Source organism: Caretta caretta, chromosome 13 (genome assembly GCF_965140235.1).
Source record: "Caretta caretta isolate rCarCar2 chromosome 13, rCarCar1.hap1, whole genome shotgun sequence".
Lineage (NCBI taxonomy): Eukaryota > Metazoa > Chordata > Testudines > Cheloniidae > Caretta > Caretta caretta.
In genome coordinates this window covers 38,394,713-38,418,742 of record NC_134218.1, presented here as the reverse complement: position 1 = coordinate 38,418,742, position 24,030 = coordinate 38,394,713, and positions in this window count along the sequence as shown.

The window sequence follows — 24,030 nt, the reverse complement described above, 5'->3', positions numbered from 1 at the left end:
ATTATACAGTATAGCCACCCCTTCCCCGCCCCCACCCTCTGCTGCCCCCTAGTGCCCATTATACAGTATAGCCGCCCCTTCCCCACCCCCACCCTCTGCTGCCCCCTAGTGCCCATTATACAGTACAGCTGCCACCTCTCTCATAATTTGCTGGTCAATGTTGTCAGCATAAAATATGTGGCAACATTGTGTGTGAAGTTATAAGATTTCAACACTTTCCAAACCCCACACCCTGCCCAGACAGAAGTCTGCAAACAGCTCTATCATAAATATAAAGTGTCTGCCTCATTCACTCCTTCCTTCAGTCTCCCCCTATCATAAATATAAAGGGAAGGGTAAACCCCTTTAAAATCCCTCCTGGCCAGAGGAAAAATCCTCTCCCCTGTAAAGGGTTCATAGAATCATAGAATCATAGAATATCAGGGTTGGAAGGGACCCCTGAAGGTCATCTAGTCCAACCCCCTGCTCAAAAGCAGGACCAATTCCCAGTTAAATCATCCCAGCCAGGGCTTTGTCAAGCCTGACCTTAAAAACTTCTAAGGAAGGAGATTCCACCACCTCCCTAGGCAACGCATTCCAGTGTTTCACCACCCTCCTAGTGAAAAAGTTTTTCCTAATATCCAACCTAAACCTCCCCCACTGCAACTTGAGACCATTACTCCTTGTTCTGTCATCTGCTACCATTGAGAACAGTCTAGAACCACCCTCTCTGGAACCACCTCTCAGGTAGTTGAAAGCAGCTATCAAATCCCCCCTCGTTCTTCTCTTCCGCAGACTAAACAATCCCAGTTCCCTCAGCCTCTCCTCATAAGTCATGTGTTCCAGACCCCTAATCATTTTTGTTGCCCTTCGCTGGACTCTTTCCAATTTATCCACATCCTTCTTGTAGTGTGGGGCCCAAAACCGGACACAGTACTCCAGATGAGGCCTCACCAATGTTGAATAGAGGGGGACGATCACGTCCCTCGATCTGCTCGCTATGCCCCTACTTATACATCCCAAAATGCCATTGGCCTTCTTGGCAACAAGGGCACACTGCTGACTCATATCCAGCTTCTCGTCCACTGTCACCCCTAGGTCCTTTTCCGCAGAACTGCTGCTTAGCCATTCGGTCCCTAGTCTGTAGCTGTGCATTGGGTTCTTCCGTCCTAAGTGCAGGACCCTGCACTTATCCTTATTGAACCTCATCAGATTTCTTTTGGCCCAATCCTCCAATTTGTCTAGGGCCCTCTGTATCCTATCCCTGCCCTCCAGCGTATCTACCACTCCTCCCAGTTTAGTTAAGAAGTTAAAGGTAACCTCGCTGGCACCTGACCAAGATGACCAATGAGGAGACAAGATACTTTCAAAAGCTGGGAGGAGGGAGAGAAACAAAGGGTCTGTGTCTGTCTGTATACTGCTTTTGCTGGGGATAGAACAGGAATGGAGTCTTAGAACTTTTAGTAAGTAATCTAGCTAGGTATGTGTTAGATTATGATTTCTTTAAATGGCTGAGAAAAGAACTGTGCTGAATAGAATGAGTATTCCTGTCTGTGTGTCTTTTTTGTAACTTAAGGTTTTGCCTAGAGGGATTCTCTATGTTTTGAATCTAATTACCCTGTAAAGTATCTACCATCCTGATTTTACAGAGGTGATTCCTTTACTTCTATTAAAAGTCTTCTTGTAAGAAAACTGAATACTTTTTCACTGTTCTCAGATCCAAGGGTTTGGGTCTGTGGTCACCTATGCAAATTGGTGAGGATTTTTACCAAACCTTTCCCAGGAAGTGGGGTGCAAGGGTTGGGAGGATTTTGGGGGGAAAGACGTGTCCAAACTACGTTTCCCAGTAAACCCAGTTAAAGTTTGGTGGTGGCAGTGGATCCAGGGACAAAGGATAAAATTAAGTTGTACCTTGGGGAAGTTTTAACCTAAGCTGGTGAAAGTAAGCTGAGGAGGTTTTCATGCAGGTCCCCACATCTGTACCCTAGAGTTCAGAGTGGGGGAGGAACCTTGACAAGCTCTGTCTCCAACAAAGGAGCATGTGTTTGCTTAATTTGCATTTAAGCGGTAAACAGAGTCATGAGGCAGGAAGGGAAGACAACGGAAGTTCAAACTGGTGAAAAAATCAGCAGGGAACATCCTTCCACAGGGACTCTTTGGCTCCTGATTCTCAGTTGGAAATGCTTGTCAAGAGGGAAATGGAAAAGGGGGGGACAAACACCCCATAGCACCCCTCTTTCTCTGCCTCTGCCCCTGCCCCTCTCAAGGTAGGTGAGGTGATTGCTTTTATTGGCCCAAAGTTAGGTGGAAGTTGGTCCACTACAAGATATTTACTCACCCACCTTGTGGCTCTGTAATGAAAGAAAACTCCATTAACATCTTGGCAGCAGCATCAAAGCTAACCCCAAGGAGTCAGGGCCTTTCCACGGCTGTCCTTTCTCTCTGGCACATTTGCTCAGGGGCAGCTCAGGAGGAAAATTTCCAGTTCCATTTAAACCCTCTTAACTTTCTCCCCATCTCTGCTTTCCTTCCGTTTTCCTGCTTGCCCGGCTGCCTTAACGTTACAGGCCCCGACCCTGCCTCTAACCCAGTGAGTCGCATCTGCCCATGTTGCCAACCCGCATGGCCCATGTGAAATTTTCAGAGAAGGCCTTTTGTGCTTTCTTCAGCCTGCCCCCAGCACTTGGGAGGAGCTCCCCAGAAACAGCCGTGAAGCTACCTTGGTCTCACACAAAGTTATCCGTGATGCTGCTGAAAACAGGACAATAGCTGGAGAGCAGGATGGAAGCTCAGTAAGGGGACAGGAGGAAGGGGGATGGTGTGTGGGGCACAGAACCCAGGAGGAGAGTCGCTCGCCCATTGTACTAGAAAGAAAGGAAGAGGTTGAGGGACATGAGAGACAGAGAGACAAGGGGATGAATAAAGAGGCCTGCACTCACCCAGAATTAGACCAAACTCCACCTCCGTGTCAGCTTGAATGGTCTCTGGCATGAGGTTCAGCGCTGTCGCCGTTCCTTTAAAAAGTAACAGCCACTTCCCCATCGGGCTGTGTGGGGATGAAACACCCCCAGCACGATGGACCATACAACCCAGCTGCTGTCTGATCTGAGACACGTCCGCCAGCCCTGCCCACGCTGCATTCGTCTGAGAGCCGTGACCGCAGGGCTGCGGGGAGAAGTCCAAGTCTAATTCTGTCTCTTTGCAGCTACGTGTTCTGAGTTGGGGCTGACCCTGGGACCCTGGTGTGATGCCAGGGGACGCTGTGCTGCAGGGACCGTGTTGGGGGCTAAGCAGGGGGTGTTCTGCCCTCCCAGTCAGTGCTGACCCCCATGCCCCTGTGCAATGCTATGGGGCGCTGTGCTGCAGGAATCACGGTGGGAGTTCAGTCAGGGTCACTCTCCCCTCCCAGTCAGTGCTGATGACCATACCCCAGTGCTGGCCCCATGGGCCTGCAGAGCAAGGAGCACGGGTTGACAACTGGGCAGCACCCCTTGTGCAGCGCTTGTGTCCTGGTACCCGGCCAAGGTAAGGGATGGAATGAGGAGCTGTTACCTGGTTGTCCTGTATCTCCAGGGCTCCTTCACTGGTCTGGTCTGCCATTGTCAGCCCAGGCCCTGCAGAGCGGCTGGGAGTGCAAGGTATGCTGGGAACCCCCGGGCCTGGCCATGGTGAGCCCACAGGACAGGATGCCTCGGCAGTGGGGCAGGGAGGAGGATGCGTCCCTTAGACAGCACTTCCTCTGACTGTGATCAAAGGGGAGCAGGCAGCTCGAAGGAGACGGGCTGGGGATGCACCTTCCGGGCTCCACCTGGCCCCCGCAGCACAGAGCTTAAACATCTGCCTCCCTGCACTGGATGAGCAACTCCCCCGGCACCCCTCCTTCCATGTCTGCCTCATTCACTCCTTCCTTCAGTCTCCCCCTTCCCTTGCCTCACTCCTCTTCATCCTCCCCTGTCCTCCTTCTGTCTCTTCCTCATTGACTTTCATTCCCCTGTCTCTGTGCCTCCTTCTCTCACGGTCGGCCTCTGCCTGTCTCTCGTTCAACTCTTCTTTCTGTTTCTATCCTCCTTGGTTATCATCCTCCTTCTGCACTCCTCCTGCTCTGTCTTTCTCTTTCACCCTCTGCATCTGCATCTCTCCTCTTCTTCAGGCACTGTCTTTTCTTCCCCATCTTCACTCATCCTTTGGTCAATGTCTCATTCACCCTTTTCTTTTCTCACTCTTGCTCCGTGTCACTCATCTGTTCACTCCTGTTCTTTCACTTCTTCGATTTGCAAAGAAACCTGTCTCTTCATTCTTCCATTTGCCTCTGTCTCAGTTCCCCTTTCCCTCTCACTCTTTCATTCTCTCACCCACGTTAATCTTTCAGGTTTCTCCATCCTGGACACCAGGGTTCCCCTGCTAGCAACAGGTTTTGAGGCTGCATTGTCGACACCTGTCCCTGCTCTCTCAGATGTACCAACTGTGGGGAAGTGGCGGGTCGGATGAGATGGCCAGATATTCATAAGAGCTCGGTTGCTATTTAGGTAGCCCATTGAAGGAGCAGATTCACCCGGCAGCAGCATCCTATTACACCCAGCATGGAGCTCCTCCATCTCCTGGGTAAGCAACCTTGCACTCCTCCTTCAGCCTCTGTGTCCTTCCCCTGTTCCCTGCATGCATCTCACCTTCTCCTTCCACTTCCAGGTCCTTGGGACCTCTCATCCCCCAGACTCCATCTCCAGCCTCAATTCAGCAACAGTCTGGGGGATGTCTGGCATTTCCCAGCCGTGGTGTGTGTGTGTGTGTGTTTGTATGTCTCCTCACGGGGACTTTCTGTGCAGGGAGCAATAACCCTGAGCCTCGGGTTTCTGCAAATACACTCACAATCACCAGGTGACTGCTTTCCTAGGGCTTTACTCAAGTATCAAGCTCCTGGTCTTTCCCAGACAGTCATTTCCTTCCGCCTACTGCCTGTTGCTCTCCCCTAGGGAAATAGATGATGATCCCCATCCACCTGGGCCCACATCTCCCTAAAATACACAGGACTGTTCTCCAGTCCTCTGCCCTCCTGTGCCGTCCCCGGAGCTCTCACTCCCTGTCTCTCCTCTTCTCTCCTTCAGCTTCTCTCCAGATCCTTCCCCGGCTGGTGTCACCTGCAGGTAAGGAGGGACCTGATCCACACACATGCCCCAGCTGTCCGTCCAGGTGGGTTCCACTGGGCAGACTTCAAGTTCCAGTCCAGCCCCAGGGTGGGGAGAGTGGCTGGTTGGCTCAAGGGGGCAAGTGGCCTTTCATCTCTAGGGATCACTGGCTCCGTTCCCACCCCAGAGGGACTGGCTGGCTAAGGGGCACGGGAAATAGGAGTAGACAGGGGACCCTGGTTCCAGTATGCCCTTGTGTACCTAGCTTATCACTATGGGGTGACAGGCATTATGTGTAGGGATCCCCCACCCCCACCTCTGAGTGTGTCTCACTCTGTTTATCCTCCACTCAGCTCCCAGATTCAGGACCCGCAGGGGCCCCCGGGCAAGACTTCCCAAAGTGACTGTTGATTTGTGGGGGACTGAATTTTCTGGGGTCCCCTGGAGGCCTTAGCAGGGCTGGATTTCCAGATAGGGCTGAACCACCATCCCCTTAAAACCAGGCCCCTATAAGTAGCTGCAAACGAAGCACTCCAAAACCAGACACTCTTGACTTTTTCCCTGGCCCCCGGTCGTCTCTCTCCCTAGCCACCATCTCCCTGCCCCCACTTCCCTTCTCTGTCCAGTCTCAACCTCCAAACAGAGGCAACCCAGTCCCTGCACCGGTCCCTGCAGAACCTGTCATTCACAGCACAGCCAGGTGGGAACCAGCACCCCCTAGAGGTGACAGTGGTTCCTGCCCCTAGCCCTGTGGAGTGCAGGGTGGTTGTGAGGTCAGGGGGATGCAGACAGGGCTCTGGGGCATAGACATGTGGCATCAGGCATCTTGCTGTGTGGGAGGAATGGGGAGCTGTGAGGGGCTGCCGGCTCTAGCCAAGGGGGGCAGAAATTGGAAAGCATAACTTCTCCTGCCTCTCCTTTCCCTTCCTCAGCCCTCCTGCCGCCCGCCAGGGTCGTTGTGGATCCCCAGGACCCTGTGTATTTCCCGGGGGAGCGTCTCACCCTCAGATGCTCAGCCCCTGGTGGGGAGGCAGTGACCAGCTACCAGTTCTACAATCAGCGGGGGGAGCGGGTCCACATGGAAACCACCGGCCTGTCTGGGGGGCCCTGGCTGGTCCTGACAGCTGAGATGGGGAAGGCCGGGGCGTACAGCTGTGAGTACTGGGCAGTGAGACATGGGCGGCACATCTGCTCTGTACGCAGCCAGCCTGTCCAGGTACTAGTGATGGGTGAGTCCCCTTTCTCCTGCTGCCTAATAGGGATTTCCCTGCTGCATCCCCATCATGTGAGAGACCCCAGCCTAGCCCCTCATGTGTGGGGAGGGTCAACAGCCTGCTCATTTCCACCCCCAGGATCTCCTGCCCTTCGTGGATAGTCCCATTGTCTCTGCTCCATCTGCTTCTCAGCCTAACTCCGCCCATTGCTCTAAACACTCGACCCTCCCAAAACCTGTCATGGGCTCTGCTATTTCTACCTTCACTCGTGTACATTCCTCCTGCTCTCCTTTCATTTCTACTCTCAGATCGTCCAGCAGCCCCGTCCATCTCTGTGACTGCAGGTGGTCCCTGGAATGACTCTGTCACCATTGCGTGCTCACTGCCCGGGAGCTACATGTCTACAACCTTCCAAATGCTCAAGAATGGGCACATTGTGCTGTGGGAATCCACCCCTCCTCGCAGGGGGCCCGTCTCCAGCTCCATACGGCCGATCCAGACATTGCTGGTTCCTACTGCTGTAGCTACGAGATAGACATGTCCGGGAGGAAGACGCAGTCGAATCTGAGTTCTCCCTTCTTAATCCATTTGCCAGGTGATTAAGTACATTCAACCATTGCATCCCTGTGATATTTCTCCAGAGGGCATTGAGAGGGCTGTTTGGAAAATGCTGATTATATTTGGTGTGAAATTTTGAAACAAATTCGTTTTTCCACCCCAAAACATTCCTGCAACAAGGTTTCACTTTTTCTAGGAAAATCTGATCACACTCTTGTCAAAATGTTTTCAGTTCAAATGGCTGGTTTCCAAAAAAACCAAACCAAACAAAAAACCCTTCAGTTACTTTGCTGAATTACTTTTTGCCGAACAATTTCAAGATTTGGTTTCGCTGAACAAAAACGCCGAGAACATTTTGGCCATAATGAATTTTTTTTCTCCGGTGAAAATGTTGAATTTGGTCAAAAAGCCATTTTTGATTAATAAAAGGTTTTGAGGACCTTTTTTCCACCAGCTCTGGTAGTCACCTACTAAATTCCTAGGGCTTCTGTTGCTACTTCATTTTCTAATTTTACTGATGCCTGGGCCATTTTAAAATATGCTACTACTGTACTATTATAATTATTATTATTTGTATTTCTGTGGTGCAGTTAAGGATGGCAGGATAGTGGGAAACTCAACGATGAACTTATAAGCAGAGCCGGAAATAGAGAAGTAAGGGGAGCGATCTGAGATAGGAGAATGCCTCTCAAATTGAACAGTAAGATTACAAGATGGTAATTGGGCCTCTACATTTGCACGGCTCCAAATGTTGGGGGTTGAGGAAAAGACCGGGCAGATCTTGAATGCCGTGGAAATGAAAATGTTAAGATGGATGCTTGGCGTTGCAAGGATGGGCCATGCTCAGAACGAACGAACCAGGGGAAGCATGTAGGTGGTACAGGTTATCAAAAAGCTGAGGGACTCCCAGCTTGGATGGTTTGGGCGTGTGAAAAAAAGAATATATAGGAAACAGGGTGTTATGTTTAGAAGTAGAAGGTTAAAGAAGGGGTGGAAGGATGTTATATGAAAGGATTTGATTAGCTGTGGAGTTTCTGAGAAACTGCTACATGGCAGCCTGGAATAGAGAAGGACTGAAACAGTCGACCCCATGTAGATGGGACTAAGGCCAGAAGAAGTTAGAGCTGGCTGGGAATTTACTGACAGAAGTTTTTCCCATTCAAAAATGCACATTCATCAAAACTGACACCCTCTGCACACAGTTTGAAGGAAAGTAATGAAATTCACATCTATCCATCCATCCCCATACTCCCCATATACCCCCTCTATCTATCCTCATCCTCAAAGGAAACCTGGCCAGCACCTTCGAGCCTCGGAACTTAATTCCTAACCTGTTGGACATGACAAACCAGGAACTGAATAGAGACACTGGTTTTGTGGCTCATTACCACAATCTGTAACCCTCGCTATTACCTGCTAACCCTCGGCTGCCCACTTCATGGTGTACTTCAGCATGTGTGAGCCCCTTATGCTTAATCTGTTCCACCTTGTTTGTAGCTCAGACATTCTGGTTCCCCTCTGCGGCTCTGCGGACCCGAGGAAGAGCTCTGTGGAGCTCGACAGCTTGTCTCTTTCGCCAACAGACATTGGTCCAATAAGAGATATCACCTCCGCCACCTTGTCTCCCTAATATTCTGGGACCAACGTGGCTACACCAAGACTGCAAATATCAGTATATGCACATCCATCCATCCATCCACAGACACACCCCTCCATGCATCCCCATACACCCCCATCCATCCATGCATCTCTTCATCAATCCAACAACCCATCCATCCCCATACAGACTCCTTCATCCATGTATGCATTTATTCATCCATCCATTGCCCTGCACACCCCTCCATCCATCCATGTATACATCTATTCATCAATCCATCCACACCCCTCCATCTATCCTCAGACATGCCCCCCTCTATCCATCCATCCCCATACACTCCCCTCTGTCTAGCAAACCCTACGCACACACATATATGGCAGTATCCAAAGGGCAGGAGCCACGCCAGCCCAGCCACGCAACCCCTGGTGGTGGGAGGCAGTACTGCACCCACCGCAGCCGCACTGTAATTGCTGCAGTGGCTGAGACTTTCCAAGCCGCTGAATGCGTTCGGGATAATCGCTCCAGGGAGCAGGGCCGGCAGTGGCAGCATTTGGCCCATGGTGGCTCCCTGCAAAGCTCAGCTCCTGGGCTCCTAGCAGCATTGCCGCCTATCTGGCTGGAGGGCAGGGGGTCGCCCCGCTGGGCGGGGTTTGCATTTCAGGTTGGCTTTTCCTTTGTCACCAGGGCTGGGCGACTGAGTCACCTGCCAGGGGTCCCCACTCACTGCCTCGAGGCCCCCTGCCATTGCATGGGTTGCAGGTGCCTAAAACCACCACCAGGGGCGGCTTTGGCATCTAAGCCAGGGGCTGCAGCCTGGCAGAGCTGGGGGATCTGGGGTATATCACTGAGGCTGTCCCAGCTCCTCTCCCTCCAAGCCCCTTTTCCGATATTGATAGACATTGTTTGTCTTTTCCAGGACCACCTGGAGCCCCATCCCTCTCCCTGAGCCTCCAATTTACCGTGTACCTCCCAGGAGAGACTGTTGACCTCACGTGTTCGGTCCCCGCGGGAGCTCACACGGCGACAGGATTCCAGTTCTCCAAGGACAGCGGAAGGAGGGTACTGCCTGGAAGCAGCAACACACATGCCCTGAGCCTCACGGGGCCGGGGACTCCGGCTCTTACATCTGTGCATACTGGATACGCCCATCCAGCTGGGGGATCCTATCCAGGGAGAGCCAGCCGGTCTCCATCTCTGTCACAGGTGACCATTGTGTCGATGCCAACTCTCCTGGGATGGTTTCAAGGAGATCCCATGAATACTGGGAGACTCCAGACCTGGCTGTGATCTGCCCCCAACCCCACAGATAAATCTGATTGGCCCCACTCACCCCAAGTGTGGCTGCTATTGGTGGATGGGTGGTTCTCTTCAAATTGCCCTGTTAAGTCCCCCCTGCCCCCGCCCAGCTCTGGTATTGGCCACTGTTGGAGACAGGCTCCTGGGCTAGATGGACCATGGTCTGACTCACTCTGGCTGTTCTTAAGAGGGTGCAAGCCCTTTGGTGATTGAGAACTCAGCAACTCCGATTCCCAGGCCAGAAGGGACCATTGTGATCATCTAGTCTGATGTCCTGTGTCTCACAGGCCAGAGACCTGCCCCACTATAATTCCTAGGGCAGATCTTTTAGGAAAACATCCCGCCTAATTCGATAATTGTCACTGATGGAGAATCCACCACGATCCTTGGTAAATTGTTCCAATGGTTCATTACTCTCACCATTGAAAATGTGCCCCTGTATTTGTTTAGCTTCAACTTCCAGCCATTGGATTGTGTTAGACCTTCCACTGCTAGATTGAAGAGCCCATATCAAGTATTGGTTCCCCATGTAGATACTTAAAGAGGGGGATCAAGCCACCCCTTAACTTTCTCTTTGTTGAGCTACATAGACTGAGCCTCTGGAGTCTATCAGTGTAAGGCAGGATTTCGAATCCCATGGCTGACCCCAATTTACCTTCCTTAGGGTTGCCAACTTTGTTTAAAAACTGGACACTCCAGCAGGAGTACCGGAATCTCCCCTGCTCCACCCACCAAGGCCCCACCCCTTTCTCCTCAGGCCTCATCCCTGCCTGCCTCTTCCCTGAATCCCTACTCCTGCCCTGCCTCTTCCCCCTGAGGCCCCACCCCCGTTCACTCCTCTTTCCCCCTCCCTCCATTGCTCACTGCTTTTCCCCACTCCCCCCCTCCCTGCGTGGGTCGGGAGGGACTCACCTGCAGAGGCGGGGCTGGGAGCTGCAGCCACCTCCTGCAGGTAGGAGGTGGCCCTGGCTGAGTAGGGGCTGACACGGGTGATGACTCAGTGCCTCCCCACCTCCAGTAACTGGTCTTTGGGTGTCCATTCAGTAGATCTGGTCCCCATCAGGTCCCCTTTTTGACTGGATTTTCCAGTAAAAAAACAGACAGGTGGACACCCTATGCTGTACACCGTATTCCAGTAGCCATCACGCCAGTGCCAAATGTGAGGGGAGGGCCCCGAAGAACACTCTGACGTGGCTATTGCCTGCTGCCATACCTGGCACTCAGGGTAGATCGGGCACCCGCCTTATGTCCTAGTGATGGACGCTCCATTGGATATCGCCTTCCCTACTCTCTGTGCCCAAGACCCTGGCAGTTACTAACCCTGTCCGCCCGTACTACCCCTTCCCACCCATCCCCAATTCTGATTTAGGCCACAGGGCACCCAGTAGGAGGTGCTCATGGGGTGAATGATACCATTTGCCACAAGGCAGCAGAGATGCGTTGAAGAGTGGGTTGGAGTACAGGGGCACTGTTGGGGGACACAGGGACATGATGAGGGGAGGATGGCAGGGCCTTTTGGGTGCGTCTCTACTGCACACTGAGGCTGGGTTCTGATTCAGCTGTGAGCCCAAGCTCCCCTTCCATCCACACACAAATTAGCCTGACCCAGGTCCTAGGGCCCTGCTGGGAGCGTGGGCAGAGGCCAAGTCTCACAGCGATTTGGGTCCCAGCCCTGTCGCTTTGCAGTGCGGACACGGCCCAAGCTCTGCATGGTGCAATACAGATGTGTTAGCATGACAGAGAGATCCGGGCCCAGCCCTTGGAAACCCAGGTTTGCGATGCAGGGCGGACGCTCACACATGGGCTTGGATACAGAGTCCACCAGGCCAGGTCCCGCAGATGCCAACTCAGCGTGCCTTGCAGACGCGCCCTGTGGGATCACTTGTTAACCGAGGGAGTATTTCTCATTCTAAGCTCTCTCGTTTCCTCCCTTTCATCTCTTCCACCCCCTTCTTCTATTCCAACTCCCCCGCCGCCCCCCACTTTAGTCCTGGATCCCCCACAGCCCATGTATCTCCGAGGGGAGCATGTTGCCCTCCTGCGCATGGCCCCACAGGTGAATGAGAAGGTAAGATACAGATTCTTCAACCAAAGTAAGGAGCAGAACCCAAATGAGCTTCCTGCAGCCGCCAAGGAGGGAGCCTGGCTGGAGCTTCGTGCTCAGTTAGGGACCGGCGGGAGGTACGCCTGCGGGTATTCACTATACTGGTCTGAACGATAGATCCCCTCTGGGCGGAGTCCACTCGTCTCTGTGTCACTGACAGGTGAGGTGTCCCTCTCGCACAGGTCTGATAGCATGGGGGTCGCATGGGACCAGGAGGCTGCTCCTTCCAGCTCCTTCCCCATGCTGGGACCCGCTAATCCCTGCTCCACTGATGCATTTACTGCAGCTCCCAGGGCTGCTGTGGGTCCTTGCCACAGGGAAGCCCCTGACACAGAATTTACAACGGTTGGGTGGAGAAGACACCTACTCTTCCACCGGCCCGGCCAGGGAGGACATTGGCCCCCTGGCTATGTTACCCTACCTCCAGGTCAATACCTTTCAGGTGGTGGGTTTCTCCCCCAGTGGGTCTTGGTGGATGACGGTAGACTACTGGGCCCTGAACAAGGAGGTGCCCCCTGTCATGGCTGCCATTCCTGAAGTTGTGATTTTAATTGAAGCCATCGGGTGGACCGAGGGGGAATGGTATGCTGTTATAGATTCATAGATTCATCAGAAGGGACCATTATGATCATCTAGTCCGACCTCCTGCACAACACAGGCCACAGAATCTCACCCACCCACTCCTGTAATAAACCCCTAACCTATGTCTGAGCTATTGAAATCCTCAAATCATGGGTTAAAGACTTCAAGGCGCAGAGAATCCTCCAGCAGGTGACCCATGTCCCATGCTACAGAGGAGGGTGAAATCCCCCCAAGGCCTCTGCCAATCTGCGCTGGAGGAAAATTCCTTCCCGACCTCAAATATGGCGATCAGCCAAACCCTGAGCATGTGGGAAAGACTCACCAGCCAGACACCCAGGAAAGAATTCTCTGTAGTAACTCAGATCCCACCCGATCTAACATCCTATCAGATGCCATTGGGCCTATTTAACACTAATAGTCAAAGATCAATTAATTGCCAAAATTAGGTTGTCTCATCGTACCATCCCCTCCATAAACTTATCAAGCTTAGTCTAGAAGCCAGATATGTCTTTTGCCCCCACTGCTCCCCTTGGAAGGCTGTTCCAGAGCTTCACTCCTCTGATGGTTAGAAACCTTGGTCTAATTTCAAGTCTAAACTTCCTGTTGGCCAGTTTATATCCATTTGTTCTTGTGTCCACATTGGTACTGAGCTTAAATAATTCCTCTCCCTCCCTGGTATTTTTCCCACTGATATATTTATAGAGAGCAATCACATCTCCCCTCAGCCTTAGAATCATAGAATCATAGAATATAAGGGTCGGAAGGTCATCTAGTCCAACCCCCTGCTCGAAGCAGGACCAATTCCCAGTTAAATCATCCCAGCCAGGGCTTTGTCAAGCCTGACCTTAAAAACCTCTAAGGAAGGAGATTCTACCACCTCCCTAGGTAACGCATTCCAGTGTTTCACCACCCTCTTAGTGAAAAAGTTTTTCCTAATATCCAATCTAAACCTCCCCCACTGCAGCTTGAGACCATTACTCCTCGTTCTGTCATCTGATACCATTGAGAACAGTCTAGAGCCATCCTCTTTGGAACCCCCTTTCAGGTAGTTGAAAGCAGCTATCAAATCCCCCCTCATTCTTCTCTTCTGCAGGCTAAACAATCCCAGCTCCCTCAGCCTCTCCTCATAACTCATGTGTTCCAGACCCCTAATCATTTTTGTTGCCCTTCGCTGGACTCTCTCCAATTTATCCACATCCTTCTTAAAGTGTGGGGCCCAAAACTGGACACAGTACTCCAGATGAGGCCTCACTAATGTCGAATAGAGGGGAACGATCACGTCCCTCGATCTGCTCGCTATGCCCCTACTTATACATCCCAAAATGCCATTGGCCTTCTTGGCAACAAGGGCACACTGCTGACTCATATCCAGCTTCTCGTCCACTGTCACCCCTAGGTCCTTTTCCGCAGAACTGCTGCCTAGCCATTCGGTCCCTAGTCTGTAGCTGTGCATTGGGTTCTTCCGTCCTAAGTGCAGGACCCTGCACTTATCCTTATTGAACCTCATCAGATTTCTTTTGGCCCAATCCTCCAATTTGTCTAGATCCTTCTGTATCCTATCCCTCCCCTCCAGCGTATCTACCACTCCTCCCAGTTTAGTATCATCTGCAAATTTGCTGAGAGTGCAATCCACACCATCCTCCAGATCATTTATGAAGATATTGAACAAAACCGGCCCCAGGACCGACCCTTGGGGTACTCCACTTGATACCGGCTGCCAACTAGACATGGAGCCATTGATAACTACCCGTTGAGCCCGACAATCTAGCCAGCTTTCTACCCACCTTGTAGTGCATTCATCCAGCCCATACTTCCTTAACTTGCTGACAAGAATACTGTGGGAGACCGTGTCAAAAGCTTTGCTAAAGTCAAGAAACAATACATCCACTGCTTTCCCTTCATCCACAGAACCAGTAATCTCATCATAGAAGGCGATTAGATTAGTCAGGCATGACCTTCCCTTGGTGAATCCATGCTGGCTGTTCCTGATCACTTTCCTCTCATGCAAGTGCTTCAGAATTGATTCTTTGAGGACCTGCTCCATGATTTTTCCAGGGACTGAAGTGAGGCTGACTGGCCTGTAGTTCCCAGGATCCTCCTTCTTCCCTTTTTTAAAGATTGGCACTACATTAGCCTTTTTCCAGTCATCCGGGACTTCCCCGGTTCGCCACGAGTTTTCAAAGATAATGGCCAATGGCTCTGCAATCACAGCCGCCAGTTCCTTCAGCACTCTCGGATGCAACTCGTCCGGCCCCATGGACTTGTGCACGTCCAGCTTTTCTAAATAGTCCCTAACCACCTCTATCTCCACAGAGGGCTGTCCATCTCTTCCCCATTTTGTGATGCCCAGCGTAGCAGTCTGGGAGCTGACCTTGTTCGTGAAAACAGAGGCAAAAAAAGCATTGAGTACATTAGCTTTTTCCACATCCTCTGTCACTAGGTTGCCTCCCTCATTCAGTAAGGGGCCCACACTTTCCTTGGCTTTCTTCTTGTTGCCAACATACCTGAAGAAACCCTTCTTGTTACTCTTAACATCTCTTGCTAGCTGCAGCTCCAGGTGCGATTTGGCCCTCCTGATATCATTCCTACATGCCCGAGCAATATTTTTATACTCTTCCCCGGTCATATGTCCAACCTTCCACTTCTTGTAAGCTTCTTTTTTATGTTTAAGATCCGCTAGGATTTCACCATTAAGCCAAGCTGGTCGCCTGCCATATTTACTATTCTTTCGACTCATTGGGATGGTTTGTCCCTGTAACCTCAACAGGGATTCCTTGAAATACAGCCAGCTCTCCTGGACTCCTTTCCCCTTCAAGTTAGTCCCCCAGGGGATCCTGGCCATCCGTTCCCTGAGGGAGTCGAAGTCTGCTTTCCTGAAGTCCAGGGTCCGTATCGTGCTGCTTACCTTTCTTCCCTGTGTCAGGATCCTGAACTCAACCAACTCATGGTCACTGCCTCCCAGATTCCCATCCACTTTTGCTTCCCCCACTAATTCTACTCGGTTTGTGAGCAGCAGGTCAAGAAAAGCGCCCCCCCTAGTTGGCTCCTCTAGCACTTGCGCCAGGAAATTGTCCCCTACGCTTTCCAAAAACTTCCTGGATTGTCTATGCACCGCTGTATTGCTCTCCCAGCAGATATCAGGAAAATTAAAGTCACCCATGAGAATCAGGGCATGTGATCCAGTAGCTTCCGTGAGCTGCCGGAAGAAAGCCTCATCTACCTCATCCCCCTGGTCCGGTGGTCTATAGCAGACTCCCACCACTACATCACTCTTGTTGCACACACTTCTAAACTTAATCCAGAGACACTCAGGTTTTTCTGCAGTTTCGTACCGGAGCTCTGAGCAGTCATACTGCTCCCTTACATACAGTGCTACTCCCCCACCTTTTCTGCCCTGCCTGTCCTTCCTGAACAGTTTATAACCATCCATGACAGTACTCCAGTCATGTGAGTTATCCCACCAAGTCTCTGTTATCCCACCAAGCCTTCTTTTGGTCAGGCTAAACAAGCCAAGCTCCTTGAGTCTCCTTTCATAAGACAGGGTTTCCATTCCTCGGATCATCCTAGTAGCCCTTCTCTGTACCTGTTCCAGTTTGAATTTATCCTTCTTAAACATGGGAGACCAGAACTGAACACAGTATTCCAGGTGAGGTCTCACCAGTGCCTTGTATAATGGTACTAATACCTCCTTATCTCTATTGGAAATTCCTCGCCTGATGCATCCCAAGACCGCATTAGCTTTTTCATGGCCATATCACATTGGCGGCTCAGATGGCGGTTCATAGTCATCCTGTGATCAACCAAAACTCGGAGGTCCTTCTCCTCCTCTGTTACTTCCAACTGATGAGTCCCCAGCTTATAACAAAAATTCTTGTTATTAATCCCTAAATGCGTGACCTTGCACTTTTCACTATTAAATTTCATCCTATTACTGTTACTCCAGTTTACAAGGTCATCCAGATCTTCCTGTATGATATTCTCATCCTTCTCTGTATTGACAATACCTCCCAGCTTTGTGTCATCTGCAAAGTTTATTAGCACATTCCCGCTTTTTGTGCCAAGGTCAGTAATAAAAAGATTAAATAAGATTGGTCCCAAAACCGATCCCTGACCTGGCCAACGCCTTTCTCTCAATTCCCACTGCTGAAGAGGCACAAGCTCAATTTGCCTTCACCTGGGGCGGGTGCCAGTACACTTTCACGTGATTGCCACAGGGATATGTCCACAGTCCCACGTTGTGCCATGGGTTGGTGGCATGTGACCTCCAGATGTTTACCCCTGAAGAATTAGTGACAATTCACCACTATACTGATGATTTGATGATTCGGGGATGGATCATGATGTAGTGGACCGAACCTTGCAGGTGCTCACCACCCACATGCAGGCCAACATAGTACAGCCCACCAGCCGATCCGTGAAATTCCTTGGGATTGTGTGGCTAGGAGCGGGGAGGGTCCAGGACTGTCCATTACATACAGTAATGGCAAAGTTCTTGGCTCAGGCTTGTAGCAGTGATGGAATAAACTGAAGATTCAAATCAAGTTTCTGGAGTACATCCACAGCTGGGATGGGTCATTCAGTCCTCTTTTCAGAGGCTCAATTTGTAGCAAAGTTCCCTGTTTCTTCAGTGGTGTTGGCAGAGGATGGGGCCAGGGGCTGAGCTAAGAATCCAGCTCCTCGCCCCAGTGGGACTGGCTCAGCATTCGCCAGCTCTCCTCCTGGTGTTGGGTAAGTGACCTCCCCCTGTCCTGAGCAGCCCATCCCCGTAACCCCCAACCCACCCCCTCCAGATTCTCCCCCAAATGGAGACCCATTCAAGCCACACTGACCACATGGCAAGTGTGAAAAATTGGGGTATGACGGGGGGTCAAGATGCTTCTACAAGACAAAGCCCCTAATATCAGGATGGTCCCAATAATATCAGGACATCTGGTCACTCTACCTTCTGGAAATGCTAATCTGGGGAGGGGCATCGCGGGAGGTGGGGCTACAGATTATGAAGGCCAGGGGGAAATGGAAACTTGGAGGGGAAAAACGCACCTACCCAAAAACCCACACAGATTTCCCCCAAGGCCTAGTGTGAATAACTTAGAAGTGTGTGTGTGTGTGTGGGGAGGGGAATTGAGAAGAAGCCATTACATGGAATATTTCCTCTCTCAGAACCAACAGTTAAAGAGGGAGGGAAGAAGTAAAAACAGGACCCCACTGAGGATTACCAAAAGAAACTACACCGTCTGCTCAAGAAACTCCCTAAAGAAGCACAGGAACAAATCTACACTGACACACCCCTAGAACTCCGACCAGGGGTATTCTATCTGCTACCCCAAATCCATAAACCTGGGAATCATGGACACCCCACCATCTCAGACATTGGCATCCTGACAGCAGGATTATCTGGCTATGTAGACTCTCTCCTCAGGCCTTACGCTACCAGCACTCCCAGCTACCTTCGAGACACCACTGACTTCCTGAGGAAACTACAATCCATTGCTGATCTTCCAGAAAACACCATCCTAGCCACTATGGATGTAGAAGCCCTCTACACCAACATTTCACACAAAGATGGACTACAAGCAATCAGGAATAGCATCCACAATAACATCACGGCAAACCTGGTGGCTGAACTTTGTGACTTTGTCCTCACCCACAACTATTTCAGATTTGGGGACAATTTATACCTTCAAGTCAGCGGCACTTCTATGGGTACCCACATGGCCCCACATGGTGTGAGAGGTGGGATCATTTTGAACCAGAAGCACAGCCCTCAGGATTTTAAAAGCATTTTTTCTTTTGGCTGATTGAAAACTAGGGTGGGTTTTTTTAAAAAGGACACTTTTTTTTTTAAGATGAGAGCAGCTGGAGTTTTTTTTCTTTGCCTGGAGGCAGAGTCATTAAGTTCCTGCAAGAGAATTCACAAGCTGTTTTTTTTTCCTTTCTAGCTCTTGGGTTAGGCTAGGCTAAGTGCAGGAAGGCTAGGATGACGGAAAGTGAGGTCCAAAAGAAACTAGAATTAGCCAGATTGGAAGCTGAAGAGAGACAGAAAAAACATGAAAGACAAATGGTCTTAAAGCGCTTGGAGTTGGAGGCAGAAACAGCCAGGGAGGAGGCTGCCCATAAAAGAGCCCTGGAGTTAAAAGACAAAGAAATACAGTCCCAGATTGAGGCCCAGATTTCAGCCCAGAAGCATGAACTGGCTGTTATGGAGTTGAAAGGACAGAACCCTTCAGCAGCTGGCTCCACTTCCCCAAAAATCCACAAATGGGAGCGACTATGTCCACAGTATGATGAATCCAGTGATATTGCTGAATATTTCATCACCTTTGAGAGACTGTGCACCCTCCATGCAATTCCTGAAGATCACAAGATGACCACATTGGTAGCAAAATTGACTGGAAGAGCTCTGGACATATTCAACAAGATGCTTATTGAGGATGCTTCTGACTATGGTAAATTTAAGGATTTGGTTTTGAAACAATTTCAAATTACACCTGAAACTTACAGAGTAAAATTTAGACCCCTAAAGAGAGGGGCTGGACTAAGTAATGTGGCTTATGTAAACCAGATGAAGGATCTGTTAGATGAATGGGTCAGAGGAAGGGGTGTAACTAGCTTTGAAGGAATGTGTGATTTGGTTGTGCAGGAGCAGTTGCTGACTATGACCAATGATGATGTAAAACAGTGCTTATGGGATAAGGAAATGGACTCAGCAGAAAGTCTTGATTCTTATGCTGATCAATATGAGCAGTCCCAGAGCACCAGAGAGGCGGGGCAAATTGGAACAAAACAGGTGGAAGTAGCAGAGAGGAACAACCCCTGTCGTAGTTTGGGCAGACACCAGAAGGGACACCCCGAGACCACACCATACCATCGGGGGCAGCCCAATGCCCCACCTACACCCCAACGAAAACCCCAGACAACTTATCATCCCACCACACCATTCTCCAGCAACCCACCTCGCCCCACTGACGAGTCAGCTGGGGGATGTTTTAAATGTAACGAGCTGGGGCATGTAAAGGCCAACTGCCCCAAGAACCCCAACAGATTACAGTTCATTGCACCAGGGTCACACCAAAGGTCCTCAGGCCCAGATGCCTCCCAGATACCCTCAGAACAAAGGGAAACTGTGAGTGTGGGCGGGAAGAAGGTTATCACATGGAAGGACACTGGAGCACAGGTGCCAGCTGTCCACCAATCCTTAGTGGACCCCAAATTCATCAACCCAGAGGCCCAAGTGACGATTCAACCCTTCAAGTTAAACTCTTTTGACTTGCCTACAGACAAGTTGTCTGTCCAGTACAAGGGCTGGTCAGGAACGTGGACTTTTGCAGTCTATGATGATTATCCCATTCCCATGCTGTTGGGGGAAGACTTGGCCAACCATGTGAAGCTAGCCAAGAGGGTAGGAATGGTCACCCGCAGCCAGGCTAATCAAGCCGTCATGCCTAGCTCTGTTTCTGAGCCTTCTACAAGGGCCCTGTTGGTGTTACTAGAGACCCAGATGGAGGTGGTGGAACTGGACCCCAGGCCAACGTCTGCGACAGCATCCAGTCGCAGAGACCCAGCCAGAGCCAGTCCCAGAACAGGAACTGGCAAAGCAACCAGCACCAGAACCATTGCCAGCACTGAGCCCAGCGCTTGCAACCCCGTCTGCAGCTCCAGCGCCAGAGGGCACCACTGAGCCCGCACTGGCAGCAGCAGCAGATGACCCTGCACAAGAGGCTCAGCCAGAGCCTGAAATACCCCATAGTGCACCAGTGGAGAGCGGTTCACAGTCAACGGAAACAGCCCCATCACCTGCATCGCTTCCAGAGGGATCAAGCCCAAGTCCACAATCCAATGAGGAACTGATGGCTCCAGCATCAAGGGAACAGTTCCAGACTGAACAGAAAGCAGATGAAAGCCTCCAGGGAGCTTGGATGGCGGCATGGAGCAACCCACTGCCTCTCAGCTCTTCTAATCGATCCAGGTTTCTTGTAAAAAGAGGACTTTTATCCAAGGAAACTGTTTCTGGTGGGCACCAGGAAGACTGGCATCCTCAGAGACAGTTGGTAGCTCCAACTAAGTACCGGGTAAAGCTCTTGAGCTTAGCCCACCATCATCCTAGTGGCCATGCGGGGTAAACAGGACCAAAGACTATTTGGGGAAGTCCTTTCACTGTGAGGGAATGGGCAAGGACGTTTCTACTTATGTCAGGTCTTGTGAGGTGTGCCAAAGAGTGGGAAAACCCCAAGACCAGGTCAAAGCCCCTCTCCACCCACTCCCCATAATTGAGGTTCCATTTCAGTGAGTAGCTGTGGATATTCTGGGTCTTTTTCCAAAAAAGACACCCAGAGGAAAGCAGTACATACTGACTTTCACGGATTTTGCCACCCGATGGCCGGAAGCAGTAGCTCTAAGCAACATCAGGGCTAAAAGTGTGTGCCAGGCATTAACAGACATTTTTGCCAGCTTAGGTTGGCCCTCTGACACCTTTATGGATTTTGGAACTAATTTCCTGGCAGGTACCATGAAAAACCTTTGGGAAGCTCATAGGGTGAACCACTTGGTTACCACCCCTTACCACCATCAAACAAATGGCCTGGTGGAGAAGTTTAATGGAACTTTGGGGGACATGATACATAAATTCATAAACGAGCACTCCAATGATTGGGACCTAATGTTACAGTAGGTGTTCTTTGCCTACAGAGCTGTACCACCTCCCAGTTTAGGATTTTCACCATTTGAACTTGTGTATGGCCGTGAGGTTATGGGGCCATTACAGTTGGTGAAGCAGCAATGGGAGGGATTTACACCTTCTCCAGGAACTAACATTCTGGACTTTGTAAACAACCTACAAAACACCCTCCAAACCTCTTTAGCCCTTGCTAGAGAAAACCTAAAAGATGCTCAGGAAGAGCAAAAGGCCTGGTATGATAAACATGCCAGAGAGCGTTCTTTCAAAGTAGGGGACCAGGTCATGGTCTTGAAGGTGCTCCAGGCCCACAAGATGGAAGCGTTGTGGGAAAGGCCATTTATGGTCCAAGAGTGCCTGGAAGCTGTTAACTATCTCATAGTATCCCCCACCTCAAACCTAAAGCCTAAAGTGTACCATGTTAATTTTCTAAAGCCCTAATTTCAGAGAATCTAATTTCAGAGAATTAAAGGTTTGTCAGTTTACAGCAGAGGGAGGAGATGATGCCAAATGCCCTGAAGGTGTCTACTATGAAGGGAAAAGTGATGGTGGCGTGGAAGCAGTGAACCTCTCAATGACCCTCGAATGTACACAGCAACAGCAGATCAAGGAGCTGTGCACTAGCTTCGCGCCGACGTTCTCAGCCACCCCAGGATGGACCGAACAGGAATACCACTTCAATGACACAGGTAATGCTCGCCCAATTAGAGCCCAACCTTATTGGGTGTCTCCTCAAGTCAAAACTGCTATAGAATGGGAGATCCAGGATATGCTACAGATGGGGGTAATCCACCCCTCTGGCCGTGCATGGCCATCTCCAGTGGTTCTAGTTCCCAAACCAGATAGGGAGATACATTTTTGCATGGACTACCATAAGCCAAATGCTGTAACTCGCCCAGACAACTATCCAATGCCACGCACAGATGAACTATTAGAGAAACTGGGACAGGCCCAGTTCATCTCTACCTTGGACTTAACCAAGGGGTACTGGCAGGTACCGCTAGATGAATCTGCCAAGGAAAGGTCAGCCTTCACCACCCATGTTGGGCTGTATGAATTTAATGTACTCCCTTTTGGGCTGCGGAATGCACCTGCCACCTTCCAAAGACTTGTAGATTGTCTCCTAGTGGGACTGGGAGAATCTGCAGTTGCTTACCTTGACGATGTGGCCATATTTTCTGATTCATGGGCAGAACACCTGGAGCATCTACAAAAAGTCTTCGAGCATGTAAGGGAGGCAGGACTAATTGTTAAGCTAAGAAGTGTCACATACAAACAGAGTGACTTACCGTGGACACCAGGTGGGTCAAGGAACTATCAACCCCCTACAGGCCAAAGTGAATGCTATCCAAAATTGGCCAGTCCCAAAGTCAAAGAAACAGGTCCAATCCTTCTTAGGCTTGGCTGGGTATTACAGGCGATGTGTACTGCACTTCAGCAAAATCGCTGCCCCACTGAAAGACCTAACCAAAAAAAAGAAACAAACCAAAACCCAGACAAATGCAGTTCAGTGAATTGAAGAGTGTCAGAAGGCCTTTAACCAGCTTAAAGCGACACTCATGTCTGACCCTGTGCTAAGGGCCCCAGACTTTGACAAACCATTTCTAGTAACCACAGATGCATCCGAGTGTGGTGTGGGAGCAGTTTTAATGCAGGAAGGACCGGATCAAGAATTCCATCCTGTCATGTTTCTCAGCAAAAAACTGTCTGAGAGGGAAAGCCACTGGTCAATCACCAAAAAAGAATGTTATGCCATTGTCTACGCCCTGGAAAAGCTACGCCCATACGTTTGGGGACGGTGTTTCCACCTGCAAACCGACCATGCTGCGCTGCACTGAAGTGGCTTCGTACCATTCAGGGCAATAACAAAAAACTTCTTTGGTGGACTTTAGCTCTCCAAGATTTTGATTTTGAAATACAACACATCTCAGGAGCTTCTAACAAAGTGGCTGATGCACTCTCCTGTGAAAGTTTCCCGTTAAAATCATCCTTGAATTGTGGGAAATATTGTTAGTTTTTATATAATTGGTAGTATATCTAAAGGTGCATGTGTCTTATTATTTCTGTTTTCTCCTTGAGCTCCAGGAAGAAATCACAGCCAGTGTGGAACAGGCTGTCCAGCACCGTCTGTGATTTAGGGGGCATGTCATAAACATACAACTAAGGGTAGCATAAAATCCCACCTTTACCTGTAAGGGGTTAAGAAACTCTAACCTAGGTGGCACCTGACCAGAAGGGCCAATGGGGAAAGAAGATAGGTTCAAATCTGGAGGCGTGGGAGAAGGTTTTGTTTGTGCTCTTTTGTGTGTGTGTTCCCTCTTGAGACAAGGAGAGAGACCAAGCAGGTAATCCAGCTCCTACTGAAATTATACTTCCAAAATTACAGAAATTGTAAGTAATAGCAAGGAAATGTATTAGATTATCTTTTGTTTTAGCTTCTGAATTTTCCCTATGCCAAGTTATTCCTGTTTTGTAACTTTGAAGTTGAGCCTAGCGGGGGAATCCTCTGTGTTTTAAAACTTTTTATTACCCTGTAAAATTATCTTCCATCCTGATTTTACAGAGGTGCTTCTTTTACTTTTTTTTTTTAAAGAACCTGATTGGTTTTTAGTGTCCTAAAAACCCAAGGGTCTGCTCTGTGCTCACCTTGTTAACCTATTTGGTTAGTATATTATTCTCAAGCCTCCCCAGGAAAGGGGGTGAAGGGGCTTGGGGGGATATTTGGAGGGGGGGGGGGGATAGGGCTCCAAGTGGCCCCTCCCTGAATGTTTGTTTAAATCACTTGGTGGTGGCAGCAATACCATGCAAGGACAAGGAAAGGAATTTGTGCCTTGGGGAAGTTTTTAACCTAAGCTGGGGGAATATAGGATTAGGGGGTCTTTCATGCAGGTCCCCACATCTGTACC